This window comes from Leptonychotes weddellii, chromosome 4, assembly GCF_054177405.1.
Source record: "Leptonychotes weddellii isolate Sample4059 chromosome 4, ASM5417740v2, whole genome shotgun sequence".
Lineage (NCBI taxonomy): Eukaryota > Metazoa > Chordata > Mammalia > Carnivora > Phocidae > Leptonychotes > Leptonychotes weddellii.
The window spans coordinates 30,265,744-30,289,594 of NC_138372.1; the positions used below are offsets into that span (position 1 = coordinate 30,265,744).

Here is a 23,851-nt window from a genome sequence, read left to right on the forward strand (position 1 = left end):
CTGGCTCATTCTCTCTCTCTCAAATTAAAAAACTTAAAAAAATTAAATACTTAAGCAAAAAAAAAAAAAAAGACAGTTGAGGCATATGTGGCAAATAGCTTAATGATGGTCAAATCTGTGATGTATGGGGATTCATTATATTTTATCTACTTTTGCAAATGCTCAGCAATTTACTTGTGGACTTTCCTGTTACTTGGTCAAGTCCAGCACTGTACAATTAATTCTTTTTCTTTTCTTTCTCAGATTTCAGGAAGCTTAAGAATGACCAGTACTTCTGAAGAAAACAGCCTAGACTCAATCAGAAGAAAACCAGCATTCATTTGTTAGCTCTACTAATAGGAAATCTCTCTGAATCTACTCAAAGAACTTCTTGTAAATTAATATGAGAACTGAACATGAGCCAAGAGAGTGACTCAGCTGCTAAAAGGAAACAAAATACAATCTTAAACTTCATTAAAAGAATAGTATCCAGATCAAGGAGGGTAGCAGTCCCATGCACTCTCTACTAGTTCACAAATGGAGTATTGTGCTCTGTTTTGAGCATCACATTTTAAAAAACACTTACAAGCTAGAATGCTTGCAGGGAGAGATATCAGACTAGTGAGGAGTTTAGAAGCCAAATGTCAAGTGCAGAATGTCTGAAAAAAGTGGGTGTGTTTAGTGTGGAGAAGAAAACACTTCCCAGCCTTCCTTGTCACCTCAACGACAGAGACCCCCAGTGTAATATTTTCCAGAGGATTTCAAGAGTATTAATAGGCATTTCACTGTCAGATAAGTTTGAGACAAACATTTTTTTCTCTAACAGACTTATCAAAATGTTCAATATCCTCAAGTGCTTTATGATTCTTCAGGAAGGATGTTCAGTATTTCCCAAAAGGAACCCTTTATTCATTCATTCAACAAAAATTCACCAAGCCCCAATTATCTGCCAAACATTCCAAGTGCTGGGGATACAATGAACATTTTTAATATTCTGGAGGGTACTTTGTGAAACAGACAACCTGAACCTCTTGCTACTCCTCTAACTTGCACTGTGCTCCTCTATCTCTAGGTTTTTTATTATGCTGTCAGCCTAGAGGGTCCATCACTAATCTTAATTCAAACATTATCTCCTCCACAAAGCTTTTCTGATCACAAGCAAAAACTTGCTTTTCAACAAGCTGGTGGCTCCTTCTCTGTATCAGTTCTTTGTGAACAGACTATGCCTCTTAATTACCTTCAGATCTCTCATAATGCCCAGGACAGTATCTTGCACGCACAGGTGTTCAAGAAATATTTGCTGAATGAATAATCACTGAAATATCTGAAGGATTATCTTGTTAAAGAACACAAACTAGGTCTCTACTGTTCTACAGAGAACGAAGAAAGAGATGAAGTTAAAGGAAATTTTACATCAATTAGAGCTAACGACAGTCTACCTTACAGGTATCAGTGACTACAGGTGTTCTAAGAGTAGCCAAATAAGTATGTATCAAGTGCTTTAGGGGGAAATCTCGATGGCCTGAACGAGTAACTCTTAAAATTTAGGAACTACTGTATTTCTCACCATATTAAACCAAAGAAAACTTCTTGATACGATATATTTGTATAAATACTAAAATTCTAGGGGCACCTGGGTGGCTCAGTCAGTTAAGCATCTGACTCTTGGTTTTGGCTCAAGTCATGGTCTCACAACGGTCATGGATCGAGCCCCAAGTCGACTCCCTGCTCAGTGCAGTCTGCTTCAGATTCTTTCTCCCTCTCCCTCTGTCCCTCGAGAGCATGCTCGAGCTCTCTTGCACTAAGAAATAAAATCTTTCAAAAAAAATTCTTAAAATTAAACTTAAACATGAAATATCCTTTCATTTACAACTATAGTGAATATATAATATGCCTGTTAATGTCATTTACAGTGCTAAGTACAGAGGATAAATAACAAAAAAACAGTCTATCCTAAGAGTCAATACAAGATTGCTCCCAAAGCAAATCTGAATACCTGGGTATTTACCTCAATAAGATAATGCTCATTAGATGAGGAAATTCTTTAAATAAATGATTTTGAATATTTTGCAGGCAGAGAAATAACTATGAAGTCATTAGCTCCTCTTAAAGCCATCTACTGACACCACTAAATACATTTAAGTTCTTCAAAAACAAAGGTAGCCACTCTACCTTTTTAGTTAAAAACTAGAAAAACAGAAGAAATTCCAGGATACCTCCATATGCCAAGGATTATCTCTGCAGTCTCTCCCCCAAACTAAAAGCTGTAGTCTTTGCTGGCAAGCACCCTGTCTTTTACTTGTGTCCCCGGCATTTAGTACAGTGCCCAGGACACAGCAGATGGTGAATAAATGCGCAAACAAGTGAGAGAAATCAATGAGTCCAATGTCCCTGGATGAAAACAGTACCTTAAAGAAGCACTAACAAATGGTTTTTCTTATTAGAAATCTGCCAAAGGGGGCGCTTGGGTGGCTCAGTTGTTAGTCTGCCTTCAGCTCAGGTCATAATCCCACGGTCCTGGGATCGAGCCCCACATCGGGCTCTGCTCCGCAGGAAGCCTGCTTCTCCCTCTCCCACTCCCCCTGCTTATGTTCCTTCTCTCACTGTGTCTCTCTGTCAAATAAATAAAATCTTTAAAAAAAAAAAAAAAGAAAAGAAAGAAAGAAACCTGCCAAAGATATGGTAGCATACAAGTAGATTTTAAGTCTGGTTTTCATTATAAACTGGAGTGCTATTTTTAGGTTACTTATTGATAAGTAATTACTGTAAGTAAACCTAAGGCCTTGGTTGCTTCTAAGGAACTAAAATTAATTCCTTAATTAGCAGAGCTAAATGACCAAATTGTAAAGCAAAGAAAAATCCAAAACACTTATTACACCCACAACTTGACCGATAGACTATAATGAAATAATTATCAAACTGATTTATTAACATAACTGCCTAAAAAGCAAAATACTTTTGATAGCACCAAGTGTTTTTTTTTTTTAAAGATTTTATTTACTTATTTGTGAGAGAGAGAGAGAGAGAGAGAGAGTGCGCGAGTGAGCACAAGGAGGGGGAGTGGCAGGCAGAGGGAGAAGTTGGCTCCCCACTGAGCAAGAAGCCCGATGCAGGATTCCATCCCAGTACCCTGGGATCATGACCTGAGCCGAAGGCAGACACTTAACCAACTGAGCCATCCAGGTGCCCCAATACCAAGTGTTTAAACTGTTCTTCAAAAGTGCTATGATTTTTTTAAATTCTCTAAATCCTCATTCTAAATTCTCACATATGTTTAATTCTTCTGATTATAAAATGGTATAGGCTCATTGTAGAGAACTCAAAAAATATAAACCAGTTCAAAGGAGAAAATAAAGACTACCCATTGCGATGCTTTCTTTCAGTCTTTTTTTTTTTTTTTAAAGATTTTATTTATTCATTTGAGACTCAGAGATAGAAAGAGAGCATGAGCAGGGGGAGAGGAAGAGGGAAAAGCAGGCTCCCCGTTGAGCCAGGAGCCCAATGTGGGGCTCAATCCCAGGACCCCAGGATCATGACCTGAGCCGAAGGCAGACGCTTAACGACTGAGCCACCCAGGTGACCCTCACAGTCTTTTTTCCTGTGCAGTTATAACTTCTTTATATACTATCACTCTTCCTACCCACTGGGCAAGAGACAATAGACTCACACTATGACAGTAACTGTAGCTCCCTTAGTAGATTCATGTTCCAGGTACATTTTCTTAATGTCTACATGTTATAGAGGTGTACTTCCATAAGACCAAATCTGCTATTTTCTCATTCTTAAAAGTATCCCTCCTGATTCTGTCTCCTCCTTGCTTCCAGAATTCTACAAAGACAAAAAAAGCAAACTCAAGTAAAAATACATCCAATGACTGGAAATGGACCCAATTTAACAAGGGAAGAAGCTGTTCTCAATAGGTTTATGTCCCTTAGTCTGGTATTATCACAAGTTCTGCTGCAAGTAGCCCAGGTCCTTTGGGGTCCATAACCTTTCATTTCTACCTCAAAAATCCAAAGTATGTTCTTCACAAAAACGTTGTCAGTTTTCTATAAAGAGTACAAGACCAGAAACAGAATGCACAATCTTGGTTCCTGTCTCTGCTCTATTGAACAACTTGAGTAACACTAAGTCTTAGCTTGTATCTCATTTCTTCCATTTTCTCCGTTTGTCAGGTAGCATATTACTTGCCCTACCTCTATTACTGGGCTGTTGGGAGGTTCCAAAATCCAACAGATCAGAGAAAATGCTTTTCAAAAAGTATTATTCCAATTATAAGATGGGTATTTTTCCAAAACACACATCCCCTATAATAAATATAATAAACAATATAAAACATGACTTCCGGAACCACATATGCAAAATGCCTTTTCTGATGGTGATTACTATGTATATACCTGGTGGGACAATACCATCAAGACCTCCTTACACAGGGTAGACAGGTAAAGCATGTTATAGATATGCAGACCCAACCACACCAGCAGAAACTGATGCCACGTATTATTCTCTTGCTATGACAGTCAGTCAACCTGCTCCTGATGACAGCATATTTGACTGTTGTGTCAATATTTCCCAAAGTTCTACAGCCAAGCCACAGAAACTTTAGTCATTTTTTAACAATTTAATAAGCACCCACGTACCCACCAACCAAAATCTAGGATCTTAACGATAACTTATTTTTAACATATTGCACTCCCCTTTCAGTCCCATCTCTCTGTAAGCAAACAATCTGAAATTATTAGCGAGTTCTAACAGTCTGCCCCCCTCATCCATTCCCCTCACAAATCTGTGTCAACATACAGTAAGGGCAGGTCTCTAAGAAAAGTTCCAATCCCAACTTCTGAGATCTCTGATAAGGTAACATCAACACTATATCAATCAGATCAATCTTATTTCCTTGATATCACTATACCACTGGGCAGGATGCTGTCCAATAGGTGAATTCAGTTACAGCTTTTAGCTATGTACTCCAGAAAAAAAGTTTAGCTGAAAGTTTACTGGGTAGTCTCCTTCAAATGTAGGATCATCCTGGAATAACGGATCAACTCTTCAGTGACCCTCTCCCATATGTGACCTAACTCTTCACGACCCTCTCTACATGTGAAGATAATGAAAAAATAGCCAATGCTATGCTACAGTTTGAATGTTTCTGTCCCCCCTAAAATCCACATGTTGAAATCCTAATCCCCAAAAATGATGGTATTTCAAAATGGTCTTTGGGAGGTGCTTAGATCATGAGGGTAGAGCCTTCATGAATGAGATTAGTGTCCCATAAAAGAGGCTCCAGAAGGATCCCTTGCACCTTCTACATGTGCCAGCTCTGAACCAGGAAGGGGCCCTTCACCAAAAGGCAACAATGCTAGTGCCTTGATCTTAGACTTTCCAGCCTCCAGAATTGTTAGCAATAAAGTTCTGGTACTTATAAGCTACCCATCTGTGGTATTTTGTTATAGCAGCCCAACTGGACTAAGACAGCCAACATGCAAAGTTTACACTCTCTCCAAAAACTCCCACACAAGGATTTTCCCCACCCCTAAACTATTAGCATTCAACTCAGAAGAGAGTCCTCTAAGATTAGTTCCAACAACAGTTCCTCTTACTGCATTCCATAAGCGTGAGTCCATTACAGACTACGTCACCCATTGATGATGGGAAAGAAGTCAGACAGGGCAGTGTCAATGTAGGTCTGATTATACCAAAACAAAATCACTTCAGATTTATGCTAAAATCTTAAAGCAACCAGAGTGGTTTGGTAACTATTAGAATCTAGGCTTATTAAATGTGTCAAAGTAAGAGTTCTTACTGAATATGGTCCTAATTAAATCATATTCTTATTTATCCTATTTTATCTTGTTACAGTACAAAAGTTTGACACCATATATGAGTCTCATTTGCTTTGTTTCAGTTACTTTGTCTCAATTCTATAAGTAATAACCATTTTGAAAGACATCACATTCTCAAGTTATCAGTTGACATGTCAAGTAGAATAGAAGCTGAAGGTACCTAACCACAAAAGGTTACTTAAAATAAGTAGAATACCATTGTTATAAATATAAATACAACATCTGGTTCCATATAACAAAGCTATTTCCATATCCCAACAGATGGCCCACAGTAATAATGCTTTGCTGATCTGGTTATAACAAATTCTATTAAATCCAAAATCCTGTATAGCAGATGCCTTTTCCAATTTCAGTATAAGTCAATCTCTTTAACCAAAACACTGTGCTTTGGTTCTTGTTATTTGTGCACTAAAATCCAATTATGCCAATTAAGATGATCAAATTTTTTTGACAGTTATAAAATGCCACTGTGGTGTTTTCTGAGTTTTCAAGTGAAGGAGGGTAGAGTACTCTATCTAGGACTGAAATACTAACTGTTGAAAATGGAAAACAAAAATTTAGTTATAGGATGGCTAAGGAGAGGTAAAAGTGAGTTTTGGCTGTCTCAAGCCAAGGTTCCTGAACAGCAGCAATGTGGAAAGCTAAGTGACTAACAAAGCCAACAGTGAAGAGCACTGAAAATAATGCAATTTCTGAGTTGAAAGGCTATTAGGAAGGACAAACAAAAAGTGTACCTGAAAGCATAAACATCTCTGTACACTGCGGTATCGGGTTCACAGTTTTAAAAAATGTGGACACAATGTCAACTGTAATTTTGCTGTTTGCTTCCCCAACACACTCAAAATCCAATCTTCATATTCTCATCATGCCCTTACTTGAAATATTACCCTCTATTAACTCATAACACAGTAAGCAGTACAATGTAGTGATTAACAGCCACTGAGTTCTGAAAATAGACTGCAGGCGTTCAAATCCTGCCTCTTTCCATCCCTAGCCATACAACCTCAGGCAAGCTACTTAATCTCTCTGTGCCTGTAAAATTGATAAAAATAAAATCTACCTTTTAGAGTTGTTATGAGAATTATATGAATAAAAAATGTAAAGTACTCAGAATACTTTTGGACCCATAGTAAGGCTTCAGAAAATGCCACTATCATCACCACATAAATACCCACTGATGTTCTGAAGAAAAGGCAGGAATATGAAATGACTTACCTAAATCACACAGCAAACAAGTGACAGAATCTGTTTAAAACACACACACACACACACACACACACACACTTCATTTTAAGTCCTGAAGATTAAACATTAAAAATTACTGATTCACTAAGGAAATTTCCCAGCCCCTCCTTCACATAGGAATCCTTTAACTTAGAAGAGCAGCACAGAGTAGTAGAAATAACAATGAACATGGACTAAGAAGATCCAAAGCTCCATTACTGATTTAGATACACAATCTTGGGCAAGTCACTTAATCTAAACTTCAAATTGCTCATCTTAAAAAATACTTTGCCCACATCACAGGGCTGTTGTGAAATGAAATGATGTATGAGAAAATTTATGTAAACCATAAACACTACATGAATGATCAGGGGCCATGTCTTACTCATTTTTATATCCCCAATGCCTAGAGGAATGCACAGCAGAGGTTACACTCTAAAAGAAAAGCCATAGGAGGAGTGAAATTGGCAGGGTGAGGATTAAGATGAAGAAAGGGAAAGGTTTTTACAAGAATAAGAAACCCAAATGTCCAACTCATGAATGGATAAACAAAAGGTAGTATAGCCATAGAATGGAACATTCGTCAGCAATAAAAAGGAATGAGATACTGATACAAACATCAAGATGGATAACCCATGAAACAGTATGCTAAGTGAAAGAACCCAGACACAAAAGACCATATGTTGCATGATTCCACCTACATGAAATGTACAGAACAGGGTACAGACTTTCTTTCTGGGGATGATGAAATGACTGAAGATGATTGTGGTAACGGGTGCACAACTTAATATACTAAAAACTGCTGAACTATATACTTTAAATAAGTGAACTATATATATAGTATGTGAACTATACCTCAAAAAAACTTAAGAAAAAAGTTTGTGAGAACAGTTAAAGTATAAAATCACTAGCTTTAGAATACATTTGTTTCTTTCTTAAAGAAAGAGAGTTTCCTGATATTTGAGTATCTCTGACATGTAGACAAGAAAGAATGAGATTGGTGGAAGAATTAGGAGAAAATACTTAAAATTACCACACCAGGGGTGCCTGGGTGGTGCATCTGCGTTAAGAGTCCGACTCTTGGTTTCGGCTCAGGTCGTGATCTCAGGTTGGGAGATGGAGCCCTGCATCAGTCTCCCCGCTGAGCGCAGAGTCTGCTTGAGACTCTCTCTCCCTCTCCCTACCCCCTAAAATAAATAAATAAATCTTTTAAAAAAAAAATTACCAAACCAGACCATAATGTCTCTACAAATCCTTCTGTGGAAAACAAATCTGACATCTATTCTTATCCTTCCTTTCAAAATTCTAAGGTTAAAAATTACTTCCCATCCTAGTTCAATAGTCTTTTCATCATGATGATTGTTTCTGAACTCCCAGACTACCTTTGATACTATCAGCCACAGTACCTCTCCTATCTTTGGCTTCTATAGCAATGATGTACTTCCTGGTTCTTCTCAGAATGTTTACCTGTTAGTCTATAAGGTCACCCAAAATTCCAAACCTTGAAGCTCTTTCACCATCATACTACTAACTTCCCATCACTCATCTACTCACCTGTTTTTTACTACCATCTACACAGCCCTCTGGTCAGTGAACAATCTACATTTTCATCTCTATTAATCCTATAACAATGTACTACAGATACTTCAGATACTTCAATCTTACTCTAGTCAATACTTCATTGTCTTCACTAAGGCTGGGAAGCAGTAGTGGCTCAACCAAAATAATTCCTATGCTATTTCTATGTGGCTTTGCAATGTGGGGTACATTTTTTTCTTCTGAATAGATCTGTTTTTCTAATTGTTTGGCTTAAACTAGTCTTCATTTCCAGAGTCAAACCAGCAAGGAGAAAAGGCCGTCAGGACTGGCAGGAAACTAGCCTGCTACTGAAAAACTGATTGTACCCCATCTAATGTTGCCCATAACCAATCTTAGCTCATTTTCCTTCACAGTGATACTTTCCTAATTTCCTATTATCAGTCATCCTCCCAGGACTCCAGGCTTTTATCTTTTAATGCTTTTTTTGTTTCTTCCCTTTGTCCACAATCATCACGAAGTTCAAATTAATTTTTACTCACACATTCATCTTATTATATATCCTATGCTTCTTCCTTAGGACAGTGTAACTTAATGATTAAATGCAAAAGCGCAAAGATGAGACTGCCTGGCTTCAAATCCTGGCTCTGCAGCTTACTCTCTACGGGATTTGGGGCAAGTTATCTAACCTCTCTGTAACTCAGTTTTTTCATAGGAATAGTTAAGACCTTTGAGAAGATTTTGAGATAAATACATGTAAAGAGTTTAGAACAATGTCTGGCATACAGGAAATACTCAATAAATGTAGTTATTATTTTATTCCCATAATCATTACCTTATATCAGACTCTCACCTTATTCCTAAAATTCTCCAAGACCATCCTAGTCAGTCTCCTCACTCCAGAACACTCAGTTAATACAGAACCTTCCTCAGGGACAATAGGCATTATCTTATTCCCAGTCTTTAGAACCCAATATGGTACCCCATCAAACTAAACCTTACATCCTTGACAGGTCCTCCAACACCTACTCACCAATCCTGAACTCATATATTACTATTACCAATACAGATTCTCTATACAGGTCAACCTACTTGCTATCTTTTTTTTTTTTTTTTTTAAGATTTTTGTCAGAGAGAGAGAGAGCTCGAGAGTATAAGCAGGGGGAACAGAAGGCAGAGGGAAAAGCAGGCTCCCTGCTGAGCAAGGAGCCGGATGATGCAGGACTCGATCCCAGGACTCTGGGATCATGACCTGAGCAGAAGGCAGACACTTAACTGACTGAGCCACCCAGGCATCCCTTGCTATATCTTTTTATACACTGTCACTTCTTTACCTCTGTAAATACTCCTTCACTCTCCTGGAATACAGCTCCTCCCTTTTGAAAATTCCTGTCTTTTGCAAATCTCACTTATACCTTTGAAGTTGGCTGCATTGTTATCCCAACCAGGAGTCTGATGTTACTTGGTAATTTATGAATATGTATGTTACATGTTGTTTCCCCAAAGTTGAAACATTTACAGAGACCACATATTTTATTCCTTATCTCTTCATACAGACTACTTCACACACAGCACAGTATTTTGCAGAAGTATACAAATGCTGACTTACTAAATAATAATCAGAATCAAAATAAGAAAAAGTCTCTATTTTCTACTGCCCCACCCATACTTAGCATGATAAAAGCAGACAGAATCTGTATTTAAATATCTTTATTTTGCATAGAAAAATATACTAACAATTGTACCACAAAAAAGGAATACACACACACACACACGCACAAAGAGAACACACAATGCAAAAAACAAATCAAGAAAAAGTGAGCATGCTAGCCAACTTGGAATCTAAAAAGTGACTTCAAAATATTAAGATTTTTTTATTTCACCCAAACTAATGAACCAAAAAGAGCCAAAACAAACATGTCCTGAACCCATCCAACAAATACCTCATAAAAGCATGAAAAGTCCCCAGTATAACAAAAACCAATACCAAGATTCACCTCACCTCCAAAAGACACAAAAAGAAAACAAAAATCCTCAGGTTTATAATGAAAACAAACAAAAAACTTAAAAACTTCAACCACATCCATATATGCCACCCAAACAGAAAAATGAAGGGAGTTACTGCTTTATAATAAATATTTGCTATGGTCTAGGAGGAATAAGGCTTCTCTCACTGCTACTGTAGCCTGCTCCCTGTTAAGGGAGCAATCTGTGGTCACACAAGAGGGAAACACAGGAAACTGGAAACCTTAAACTGGAACGGACATTAAGGAAAGAAACTACCCAAAACCCGTTTCAAAACCAGTTTCAAAAAACAGAGTAGCGTAAAGATACTCAACAGAAAAAGAGCAAAAGTGAAATAGAAGAGCTCCCACGAAATATGTGTCTCAGTGAAACTATCTAGTACCGCGTTCCAAGTAAAGAGCCATGCATGTAATACTTTCATAACATGCACTCGTTTCACTGGGAAGCAAAATAAAGAAAAAAATAAACGTCAGGAAAAGACAAAAAAGATGCCCACCAAACGCCAACTGCCGGGCCAGCCCAACTCAGCTCATTCAGGAATCCAACTAGAAGCAACAGAGACGTGAACCACACAATACAGAAAAGAACCTTTGCCAACCAAACACGCAAAAAGTAGAACGGAGAAGTGAAAACTACACACCTCAGTGCATCAGCAGCAAGAGCACACTCTTTTGGATTAAGCAATAGAGAAAAGAACGGTAACAGCTAAAAGCAGAGGAGGAAAGATGTCTATGAAACTAAGCCCTGCCATGTCCCCTGCTGGTCTCATTTTCAGGGAGTACAACTCTTGCTTCTCCAGCTAACCAACAGTCGGCCTCAGCAAAGCAAACTGACCCTAACACCTTCCACGCCACGGGCGGAAATCAGAGAGGAAAAACCACCGCGTAAACCTCCCTCTTCACCAGCTGCAAAAAATGGAGGGGGGAGGGGGGAGACACCCTACCACGTGGGCAGGATGCAACACACACAGGACAGCAACACGTCCGCATGGAACGGCTGCCTCTGCCCCAATGCCGGCAGAGGACACGGCGTCAGGATGGGTGGGAACGGAGGCCCCTCTCACGGGCCTCACCCCGAAGGGCACCCCCGAGGCTCGAGGTACTGCCCGCCTCGCCGGCCGAAAAACACCCCCCAAGCTTGAGGGGAAGAAGCTGCATCGTGCTGAGGTAGGGGGCCAGCCCAAGCCAAGGGGCAGGTCATTGAGAGGAGAAGACGGCCGCTGTCCTCGGACTTGGCGCCCCTGGGAACCCCGTCTGGCTCCCCGAGCCCCGCCTGGGGGAAGGGCGGGAGGCGCGGAGGGGCGGGAGGCGCGGAGTCGCCGCTTCCCGGCTGAGGGGCAGCAGCAGCTGAGGAGAAGCGCCGCGGGGGAGGGAGGTACCCAGCCCTCGCCGCCCGCCAGGCCCCAGCCCGGACCCGGGCCCCCTGCCCCGCCCGCCGCCCGCCCGCAGCGCGGCCGAGAAGGGAGAGGACGTCTCGCGGAGGGCAGCCCCTGCCTCCGTCCCGGGAGATGCCCCAGCCCCGCCTCCTCGCCCGCCGCCTCGGCCCCGCCACCCCGGCGGCGGGCACTCACCTCAGGCTGCGCAGGCCGGGACGGCCCGGCCGAGCCCCCGGCCGCTGCGTGCGTCTCCGCCTCCCGGGAAAGGTCCCAACGGCGCCTGGTGCGAGCGGCCGAGGCCCCGAGCAGCGCCGAGAGCGGCGGCGGCAGCGGGAGCAGCCAACATCCGGGGCCGCGCACCCGGAACTACTTCCCGACCCGCTCCTCTCCCGCCCCCGCCGTCGCCCCCGCCTCCCGCGACGTCGCTGCGCCACCGGCGTCCCCTCCCTGCCGCGGGCACGGCCGTGGCGACGCGCGCGGGATCCCTCCGCTGGGACAAGTAGTGCCCTGGGACGCCGGGATATCTACCTTAACGCAGCCAGTATTTTGGAGTTCCGAACGATTTGGGGTCCCTGCGCTTCCGAGTGGCGGCTAGGAAGTGGGGCGGCGGGGACGGTCCCGTAGTTGAGGACAGCAGGGACCCTCGGCCTTGGACCCTGCTCACGAATTTCTCAGGCCCCATGCCCGGGAGGGATGGCGCTTCGTGACCTTGCCCCCCAGCTGGACCCCGCCACCTCGTGGTAGCGACAGGCACCCCAACCTCTCCGGGGAAACCAGACCCCTTTTCCAACTTTGCACAGCGCGGGTTCTACAGGCCCCAAATAAGAGCACCTTAGACCTTCAGGACACCCTTTTAGAACTTTACAAGTCCCAGGTTCTAGACCCATCTGCCGAGGCCGTTTCCGTCCTAGCCTTAGTTTCCTTCTTAAAACAGAGCAGCTGGCACTCTAAAGGCCCTTCTGAGTCTGAAATACTTGTTCAGGTTATGGTCCTTGCTATCAACAGGTGGAACCTTTAGAAGGGTAGTTCGGAATACTTGTGAACTTTGGAATTTCCTTCTACGTCAGTCTTCACTGATTCTTTCTCTAAACTACTAGCACTGCTAATCTGACCTGTAATTTCATACTTAATTACATTCAGACCTCTAATTTGCTATTGCTTCATTGGGTTAGTCACATATATATAAGCAAGCACCAAGGATGCTTTTGAACTCATAGTAGGTGTTCAATATTTGGATACTCAGATATCTGTTGGGTGAATACTAGGTTGATTGGATGAAAGAAAAAGGAGAGGCCTGAGTGAATTGGCCTTGGGAACCGTTTTTGACATGGTCTTGTAGGGATCAGATAAAGACCTCAGGTAGTTAAAAAGCTGAGTACCCAGTTCCTTCAGCAAACATTGAACACCTGCCATTTGCCAAGCATTTATTCCTTCTCTATTTAAGACTCTAGCAAGATTCTAGGGGCCCCTGGGTCGTTCAGTCGGCTAAGCCTCTGCCTTGGCCTCAAGTCATGTGACCTTGGGTCCTGGGATCAAGCCCCACCCACATCTGGCTCCCTGCTCAGCAAAGAGTCTGCTTCTCCTTTTCCCTCTGCCTCTCCCCCCACTCTTGCGCAGGCGCATGCTCTCTCTCTCTTTCTCTCTCTTAAATGAATAAATAAAATCTTAAAAAAAGAAAAAGACTGTAGCAAGATTCTGAAAATAAAAATATTCATTCACGCATTTGTCCAACAAATATTTTCCAATTACTACTAAGGTTGTCACTATTTTAGTGCTTAGGATGTATCAGCAAACGGTAGAGGAGAAAACATATCCTTCCCTTTTGGAGCTTTCATCTATTATGGGGAGAAAGGCGATTTAACATAACAAGAAAATTATTTGGTGTGTTAAAAGGTATTTAGCATTATGGGGGAAAATAGACGGTTAAGAGGTAAGAAGAAAACTGGAGGAGGGCGGGGCTTGGGATTTTTTTTTTTAAACAACAGCGGTTTATTTATCAATAATGGGTTTATTTGTTCAACAAATACTTCAGCCAAACCATGTGTTAGGTGCTGGGGCTTCCGTGGAGAATAAGCCAAAGTTCTGACCTGGTGGACTCCCCAGCTATAGTGGAGACCACATGCCAAGTGCTTTCCCGTGTCCTCTCATGCAATGCTTTTCGCAAGTCTGTGAGAAAGGACTCCTATGTTCATGTTTGCAGCTAATGAAATTAAGGCTCAGGAGAGAAAAACCAGCCAGGATTCAAACCTGAGGTCTTCAGAGTCCAACTCCCTTTCTAGCTTCACCTCAGCTGAGATCTCATATTTTTCTGTTTCATTATACCTCACCTCTTTCATCATGGAAACTCATGCATTAATCTAGGCGAATGGCCTTAGGCCGGTATTGGGGCAAAAGGGAGGGAGAAAAGGAAAATATTTAGAGGAGAGGGAGGACTTATCAAAACATCTAGACCTGTAAAGCAAAGTAATAGGGGTAGCAAAGAGGATTTAGTGGAAGAGAAATGAAGATAGAGTCATAATATTCCAGTTCTGGTTTTACAGGATGGGCTTTTAAACAGCCATGAGGGAGAGCCCAATTCAAGATGACTTTAATGAGAAACTTGAAAGAGGTGAGGGAGTGAGCCATGCCATTGTCTGGGAGTGTCCCAGGCAGAAGGAATAGCTAGTAGAAAGGCCTGGAGGCGAAAGCATTCCTGGAAGTGTTAGAAACAGTGAGGAATCCAGGACAGCAGAGCAGGGTAAGCAACTGAGACAGGAATGGGCTGATAAGGTCAGTGGGGTCTTGTGGGCCATTGTAAGGATCTTGACTAAAATAAAACCATCGCAGGGCTCTGAACAGAGGAGCAATAGGGCAGTTCATGCTTTCAAACGATCACTCTAGCTGCCGTGCTAGGAGTAGAGTGAGCAGTGAGCCGACAACATTGGAAGTCAGAGGCTCCACTATCCTGGTTCAGGATGAGGACTTGGACCAGACCGATAGAATGAGTAGGAAACATAGGAAACGGTCTCTATACTTTAAGAACTCACAGTATAGTGGGAAGCACACAGATTAGACAATCACAATACACTGTGATAAGGGAAAGAGAATCCTGAAGAAGGGGCTACCATTGCCAGCTTCCCTGAGAGAGGGTAGAAGACCCATCTTCTACCAAGTTGCCAAGGGAATTGGATGTCTCTACTTCTTTTTTGGGCCGTTGGGTGAATCCTTGATAACATGGCTAAAATTTGTCTTCTTCCCAGCCCTTCAGGTCCCAAAACCCACCATCATCTGGGGGCCATAGGCAGAAAGGTTCTAAATAACAGTCTGGGTCATGCAATTAAGAATATGGGGAAAGCTGAGATTATCCCTATTTGTCAGAGTAAGAAACTGTGGCCAATAGTCACCAGGTTTTAACCTGAGACTAGGATCGAGGTCATCAGAGTCCCAAACCAGAAGTCTCTCTGAGCCGCTTGAGCAGGGTCAGCCAGATAATGGGGTAAAGGAATAGAAAGACTTGTATCTGGACAGCTGCCAGAATGGGGTTGGGGGCTTGCGGATCATCAGTCTTTGAGAAGGAAAGAAACACAAGTCCCAGAATGTCAAAGATGGAGGAGCACCCCTCCGCACCCCTCCCCACCCTCCCCCCCCAAAAAAATTTTTTTTAAAGATTTTATTTGTTTATTTGAGAGAGAGAATGAGAGAGAGAGAGAAAGCACATGAGAGGGGGGAGGGTCAGAGGGAGAAGCAGACTCCCTGACAAGCAGGGAGCCTGATGCGGGACTCGATCCAGGGACTCCAAGATCATGACCTGAGCCGAAGGCAGTCGCTTAACCAACTGAGCCACCCAGGCGCCCGCCAAAAAAATTTTAATGGCCATAGCCAGCAGGGTGCTATGGGGGGATTCTGGGACCTGGTAGGACCAGGGAGGAAAAGCTTAAAACTCAGACTGGGAAGGCAGACCTGGGTTCAATCTCGTGTTCCATAGCTTTCTGTGTGTCTACGTCAAGCGATTAACTTTCACTTAGTCTCTGTTTTCTTGCCTATTAAATGGAAACAAGAATCATAGCTACCTAGCAAAAGAGACCATACCATGCATATGCTGCCATAAAATAAAGACACCCCACCCCACCCCCTGCCGGGGCGCCTGGGTGGCACAGTCGGTTGAGCATCTGACTTGATTTCGGCTCAGGTTGTGATCTTAGCTAAGGCCTTGAGATCAAGCCCGGCGCCCAGCTGTGTGCTGAGTGCGGAGTCTGCTTGGGTTTCTCTTTCTCCCTCTCCCTCTGCCCCTTCCCCCCACCCTCTCAAATTAATAAATAAATCTTTAAAAATATATTTTAAAAATAATGATTAAAAAATAAATAGAAAAAAAAGGCCCAAAATGCATTATTATGTACGAGGTCGAGTGTCGGCACAGAAGAAAGTAGTTCACACAGTCCTGGGAGGGGTGGGCTGGCCGGCAGGGTGGGGGAGCAGGAGGGTCCTCAAAGAGGAGATCAACTCAAGGGACAGAGCCTTAAGAGAAATAGATTGCTCACAGCAATGAGATAGAGGTTTTATTGTTTTGTGTTGTTTGTAATCTTTTCCCAGCCTCATGTGGATTATAAATTCCCCGAAAGAAACACAGCCCTGAGCTGGGCTGCAATTGCCCTACAAAAACCTCGATTCAGCTGCATGGGCGGTTCATCAACAGCGGGGTGTTCAACACTTCGCATGACCCCCAGCCACTTACACAAATGAGGCTTTACCTGATCCTTTTCTCTCTCTTCGTGTATTGTAAGAGGAAAGCAGAAAATGAGAAATGAATTTAAAATGAGCCAAGACCTACAAGAGGAAGAGAGAAAAACATGAGAGAGTCCCTCCTATTATTCCCAGCCCTAGAGGATCCTTCCCGATTCCCTGGATATCTTTAAATAATACTTTATATTTTGTGTATTGGATGAACAACAACAACAAAGCCTATATACAAAGGCCACTGGGAAGCTCTCAGCACCACAAATGCTATTTAAAGACAACACTTGGGAGTTGGGTGTTGGTCACTGTGCATCCTTAACTAGCCTTCACTAATTATTTATTGAGACCCTACTCTATACCATGCATTGGGCTGAATACTAGGGAGTCAAAAGGGAATAAATAAATTCTCTATTTTCAATGTGCTCCTAGGTTTCTGGAGAAGCAGACATGTAAACAATCCCAGTGCAATTTGGTAGAGATTTGTACTTGTGCCATGGAAACAGAAAAAACAAGGCTTAACTCGGATTAGATGGGGATGGGGGCACCAAAAAAAACTGGACCTTTAATGGTAAGGTTAAGACTAAGTCTGAATAAATGAATAGGCATTTGCCGTGTAGAGACAGAAGCAAGGCTGGAGTAGAGGAAGAAAATCTGGGGTAGCAGAGGATAGCTTATATAAAGTCAGAGGTTGGATGAATATGAGAAAAATAGAGACCATGGAAATTACAATCGTGTAGGTGGTCATTAAACACGAGTGACTGATGGGAATAACTAACTCATAAAACTAGACCATATCACTCTATGTAAACCATCCATAAAGTGAGTTCCTGCCCTCTAAGAACTTGGTATTAACTTCAGATTATTATATCAGTACGGCAGAAGAAAGGAGTAGTTAAGAATCTTTCTCCCCAGCAGAAGGTAGTAGCCTAAACTTTTTCCAAGTTCTAGCCATGCATTTGCTCAAGTGCACTCATACCATCTACCTTCCCCACTCCATAACCCCCATCCTAAGGTGGTACTCCCCCCCATCCATCTTCCTGGTAACCACCTGGCTCAAACCTTGGCTTGCCTCCACTCAGAATCAGCCAAGCTAATTAAAAGCATAAAGAAAGACACAAGGGCATCAGGACAGCTGAACAAATATTAACAAATACATAGATTAAATAAAGTATTTAAATTACGTGTAAGCAATGGTGTAGAAGAAATTTGGATGGCACTAGGAAGAGTGAGTCAGGAGATATTCAAATAGAGTAGGTTTAGAGGAAATCTCTCTTCCAGTTAGCAAGTTGTATCTTTTGGAATGACTGAATGAAAAACCTGGTTAGCAGGAAAAGAAAGCCAAGGTTTGCAGCTCATAGGAGCCTGAAACTCTGGGTACAAACATGGTAGTTAAAAAATAATTGTTTGATTTCAAGTTGTGAAGTATTGACCTAGTTCATGCCTAATGAGCTGAATAAGAACAATCAAGAAACCCTAGCATGGTGAGAGAGTGGCTAATAATTATTGAGTGTTCCTTGTGTGATTGGGAACATGATAGCCCCTTTCACACTTTTTAATTTAATCCTTAGAGCAAAACTATGAGGTAGTCATCCCCATTTTATTTATTTGTTTTTCTAAAGATTTTATTCTTTTAAGTAATCCCTACAACCAACATGGGGCTCAAACTCACAACCCCAAGATCAAGTGTCACATGCTCTACCTACTGAGCCAGCCAGATACCCCAGTCATGCCCATTTTAAAGAAGAAGAAATAGAGGCTCAGTAGTGACAGTGGTAGTCAGGATTTGAACCCAGAACTGGCTGGCTCTAGGCTCATCTTCGAAGACCCTCTAAACCATCAGTTCACATAGATATGAGAATTGTAAACTTCTGGGTGCTAGCCACTGCAAGAGAGTGTATTTACATCCAAGTACTACTTTAGGAAAGCTTTCAAACCTTGTTAGAGGGGCGCCTGCGTGGCTCACTCAGTTAAGTGTCTGCCTTCAGCTCAGGTCATGATCCCGGGGTCCTGGGATCGAGTACCACATCAGGCTCCCTGCTCAGTGGGAAGTCTGCTTCTCCCTCTGCCCCTCCACCTCCCCCTGCACATGCTCTCTCTCTCAAATAAATAAATAAAATCTTTAAAATTAAAAAAAAAATTAAAAACCTTGTTAGAGACAGTTGGGGTTGGGACCTACACACAAAGTCCCAAAGAATTCTCTTCATTTTTTCTATGGACACACAGTCCAAATAGTTTTTGCTGCAGGAGGCGGGAGGTAGCTGAAAATCTGTTTGTTTTGCAACCAAAAAAAAAAAAATTAAAAAAAGATCAAGAGACCATTTATGGACCATTTTATTGTTCCCAAACCTTTACTGTGCCTCTCATGGGTAAATCCGGGATGGATTGTGCTTCCCTCACTCCTTTGACAGCAGGCTTGATTATGTGACTTGCATTAGCCAATGAAATGTGTGAGTGGCTGAAGGAGCCACTTTCAGATGGAAGCTTTAAGAGTCAGTGTGCTTCACTATGTTTTCCTTTCCTGCTGCCGCGATGACCAGCAGCATTCCAGATAGAAGCTAATGGAGCTGCCTGATCCCAGAGTGAAGACAACATGCAGCAAAGCTACAGCTGACCTGGGAAGGACACAAAGCGTAAGTGAGAAAAACAACTTTTGCTTATTGAGTCATTGAAATTTGGGAGTTACTACCACAGTGTAACAGAGCCTATCCTGACTAATGCAGACTCCTGCTGAATTTTTTCCCTTTGGTGATCCAAATTTCTGGTGTCATCCCCAAGTATAAAAGCTTGTTTGGGAAGGATGAGAAAATATAGGAAATGGGGCGCCTGGGTGGCACATTTGGTTAAGCATCCGCCTTCGGCTCAGTCATGATCCCAGGGTCCTGGGATCGAGCCCCGCATCGGGCTCCCTGCTCAGTGTGGAGTCTGCTTCTCCCTCTCCCTCTGCCTGCCGCTCTGCCTGCTTGTGCTCTCTCTCCGTCTCTCTGTCAAATAAATAAATAAATAAATAAATAAATAAATAAATAAATAAAGAAAAGAAAAGATAGGAAATGGAATGATTGGGTGTAATGTGGTACAAGGGTTTATGTTATTTTTTTTTATTCTTATGTTAATCCCCATACATTACATCATTAGTTTTAGATGAAGTGTTCCATGATTCATTGTTTGTGCATAACACCCAGTGCTCCATGCAGAATGTGCCCTCCTCAATACCCACCACCAGGCTAACCCATCCTCCCATCCCCCTCCCCTAGTACAAGGGTTTAAAATAGAAGATTTTTGGAGTGCCTGGGTGGCTCAGTCAGCTAACTGTCTGACTCTTGGTTTCGGCTCAGGTCATGATCTTGCAGTGGTGTGAACAAGCCTCACATCGGCCTCTGTGCTCAGGGCAGAGTCTGCTTCAGGTTCTCTCTCCCTCCCCTCTCTTCCTCTGCCCCCCCTTCTCTAAAATAAATAAATAAAATCTTTAAAATAGAAGATTTTGTTAAAAGATTTTATTTTTTTAGGTAATCTCTGCACCCAACATGGGGCTTGAACTCACAACCCCGAGATCAAGAGTAGCATGCTCCACTGATTGAGCCAGCCAGGTATCCCATAAAATAGAAGATTTGAAACTCAGTCTTGATCTATGGGCTTAGATAAGACTTTATAAGGATAAGATAGGTTCCATAGACTATGTCATGTCCCAGAGGAAGTTACAAAGATTAAGATATGGTCTCTGTACTTGAGACAAGGGCCATCCTCACATTCATTTGTTTTTAACAATTTTATTTTTATACTTAAATTCAATTAATTAACATATAGTGTATTATTAGTTTCAGAGGCAGAGTTCAGTGATTCATCAGTCTTATATAATACCCAGTGCTCATTACATCATGGGTCCTGCTTAATGTCCATCACCCAGTTACAGCATCCCCCCACCTTCCTCCCCTCCAGCAACCCTCAGTTTGTTTCCTATGATTAAGAGTCTCTTATGGTTTGTCTCCCTGTCTGATTTCCTCTTGTTTTATTTTTCTTCCCTTCCCCCATAATCCTCTGTTTTGTTTCTTAAATTCCACATGAGTGAGATCATCTGATAATTGTCTTTCTCTGATTGGCTTATTTCACTTAGCGTAATGCCCTCTAGTTCCATCCATGTTGTTGCAGATGGCAAGCTTTCACTCTTTTTTGATGGCTGAGTAGTATTCCATTGTGTATATATACCACATCTTCTTTATCCATTCATCTGTTGACAGACATTTGGGCTCTTTCCATAGTTTGGCTATTCTCACGTTCATTTTTAAACCTAGCACCCTAGTAGGTGCCTGACATCCACAAAGCACTCAATATACTTTTTTTTTTTAATTTTTTTATTGTCATGTTAATCCCCATACATTACATCATTAGTTTTAGATGTAGTTAGTGTTCCAAGCACTCAATATACTTTTATAAAATTTTGATTAACTAATGCTGTGGAATGATCTGGAATTATAACTCATATTTCTTAACTCTCCACAAAGGCTCTTCCTATGTTGTGTATTGCCCACTTGGGTTAAGGGATCTTGGAGGGGAAGGCTACGGTAATATTTTTTTTCCAGTTTTACTGAGAAATAACTTACATACATCACTGTATAGGTTTAAGGTGTATAGCATGATGGTTCGATTTACATATATTGTGAAATTATTACCACAATAGGTTCAGCTAACATTCATCTTCTCATACAGATATAATAAAGGAAAAAGAGAAAAGAAAAAAAGGGAAAAAATTTCCTTGTGATGAGAACTGTCAGGATTTATTCTTTTAACATCTTTCCTATATATCATACGGCAGTGTTAATTATAGTCATGTTGTACATGATTTATCTTATAATTAGAAGTTTGTACCTTTGGGCCACCTTCCTCCAATTCCGCCCCCACCCCCCGCCTCTCTTAGCAACAAGTCTGATCTTTCTGTATGAGTTTTATTTCATTTTTAGATTCCACACGTAAGTGAGATCATACAGTATCTGTCTTTCTCCGTCTGACTTATTTCACTTACCATAATGCCTTCAAGGTCCAGCCACGTTTTCCCAAAAGGTAAGATTTCCTTGTGTTTTTTTTTTATGCCTCAATAATATTCCATTGTATGTATATATACCACAGCTTCTTTTTTGTTTTTTTCTTAAGTAAGCTCTACACCTAACGTGGGGCTTGAATCCTTGACCCTGAGATCAAGAGCCACATGCTCTATCGACTGAGCCAGCCGGGCGCCGCCTATCCCACAACTTCTCTATCCCTACATCTATCAGTGGACAGGTAGGTTGTTTCCATGTCCTGGCTGGTGTAAATAATGCTGCTATGAACATGGGGCTGCAGATATCTTTTGAATTCGTGTTTTTGTTTTCTTTGGATATATTCCCAGAAGTGTAATTGCTGGATCATACGGTAGTTCTATTTTTAATTTTTTGAGGATTCTCCATACTGTTTTCTTTTTTTTTTTTTAAAGATTTTATTTATTTATTTGAGAGAGAGAATGAGAGAGAGCATGAGAGGGGGGAGGGTCAGAGGGAGAAGCAGACTCCCTGCTGAGCAGGGAGCCCGATGCGGGACTCGATCCCAGGACTCCAGGATCATGACCTGAGCCGAAGGCAGTCGCTTAACCAACTGAGCCACCCAGGCGCCCCTCCATACTGTTTTCTATAGTGGCTGTGCCAATTTACATTCCCACCAACGGTGCACAAGGGTTCCCTTTTCTCCACATCCATGCCAGCATTTATCTCTTGCCTTTTTGATGATGGCCATTCTGACCGGTGTGAAGAGATGTGTCATTGTGGTTCTAATTTGCATTTCCCAGATGACTAGTGATGTTAAGCATCTTTTCATTTACCTATTGTCCTTTCATATGTCTTCTTTGGAGAAACGGCTACTCAGGTCCTCTGCCCATTTTTTAATTGGATTGTGGTTTTTTGCTACTGACTTGTATGAGTTCTTTATATATTTTGGATATTATCTGCTTATCAGATAAATGGTTTGCAAATTTTTTTTTCCTACTCTGTTGATGGTTTCTTTTGCTGTGCAGAAGCTTCTAGTTTGATGTAGTCTCACTGGTTTATTTGTTGTTTGTGCTTTAGGTGTCATATTTATGGTAATATTATTAGCAAATTTTTATATAATACCTTACAATTTATAGGCATTCCATTTATTTGAAATGCCACAGAAATAAAAAATGTCTAGAGCATTAGCATCTGCGGGGCTGGAGTATCACAGGCATTCAGTAAAGGCACACAAACCTCCCTGAGTAAATTACAAAGAGTAGAAAACCTTGAAGAACCCAGGGGGCTTGGCAATGAGAAATCTAGCTTGAAGTGCACTGTGGATCAATTTTTTAATGGGACCAGACTAAGAGAATATGCAGGTGAAGGTCAAACTCAGACAAACAAAGGGGCAGGGCCCTGAGGCATCTCCAAAGAGAACAGAGCAGTAACTGGAAAAACTTTCCTTGGAACGTCCTCGAAGCAAGCATTGAAGAAAGTTCTGAAAATGAATTAGGACTGCCCAAATCTGTGGATCAGTCCTTCAAAACCAGGAAGAGATTCAATCTGTTATTATTACTATTCACTTAAAAAGCTAAGACACTGCAAATATGATATACATCTAATTCTGAAGTATAACAGTGTCTAGGCATAATTAGAATATTCAAAGGGCTAATGCAAAGCAGAGAAATGAAGAGTTATCCAGTGAACCTATTTGGGTTAACCTTAGCAGATTAACCAAATTGAATAATGTACAAAAAGATTCATTCCTTCTTTCTTTCTCTTTCTTTTTCTGTCTTTCCTTCCTTCCTTCCCTCCTTTCTCTTTTAGAGAAAGTGCAGGGGGGAGGGGCAGAGGGAGAGGGAGAGAGGGAATCCTAAGCAGGCCCCACATGGGGCTTGATCTCACAACCCCGTGATTATGACCTGAGCTGAAATCCAGAATTGGACACTTAACCCACTGAGCCACCCAGGTGCCCCAAGAGTCTTTATTAATTTTTTTTTTTTTAAGATTTTATTTATTTGGGGCGCCTCGATGGCTCAGATGGTTAAGCGTCTGCCTTCAGCTCAGGTCATGATCCCGGGGTCCTGGGATCGAGCCCCACATCGGGCTCCTGGCTCGGCAGGGAGCCTGCTTCTCCCTCTCCCTCTGCCTCTCTCCCTGCTCGT

General features: G+C 41.9%; 1 protein-coding gene and 1 long non-coding RNA gene across 7 annotated transcripts in view; one reads left to right on the plus strand and one right to left on the minus strand.

The window, feature by feature from the left end:
• Positions 1–12,348, minus strand: part of FOXJ3 (forkhead box J3) — a 144,007-nt gene extending 131,659 nt beyond the window's left edge. For 3 of the 6 annotated variants that reach the window (XM_081818232.1, XM_081818228.1, XM_081818230.1), the window contains exon 1: positions 12,178–12,348. The gene's annotated coding sequence lies outside the window, so the exon portion shown is untranslated. Of the gene's footprint in view, positions 1–8,079; positions 8,234–12,177 lie in introns of all 6 variants that reach the window. The other 3 variants (XM_081818229.1, XM_006742923.2, XM_031038683.2) reach the window with 3 other exon arrangements.
• LOC145721250 (uncharacterized) overlaps positions 11,527–23,851 on the plus strand; it is a 50,462-nt gene continuing 38,137 nt past the window's right edge. Inside the window, exons 1-4 of the long non-coding RNA XR_014144837.1 lie at positions 11,527–11,773; positions 19,236–19,325; positions 21,648–21,747; positions 21,838–21,966. This is a non-coding gene — a long non-coding RNA (uncharacterized LOC145721250). The remainder of the gene's footprint in view (positions 11,774–19,235; positions 19,326–21,647; positions 21,748–21,837; positions 21,967–23,851) is intronic.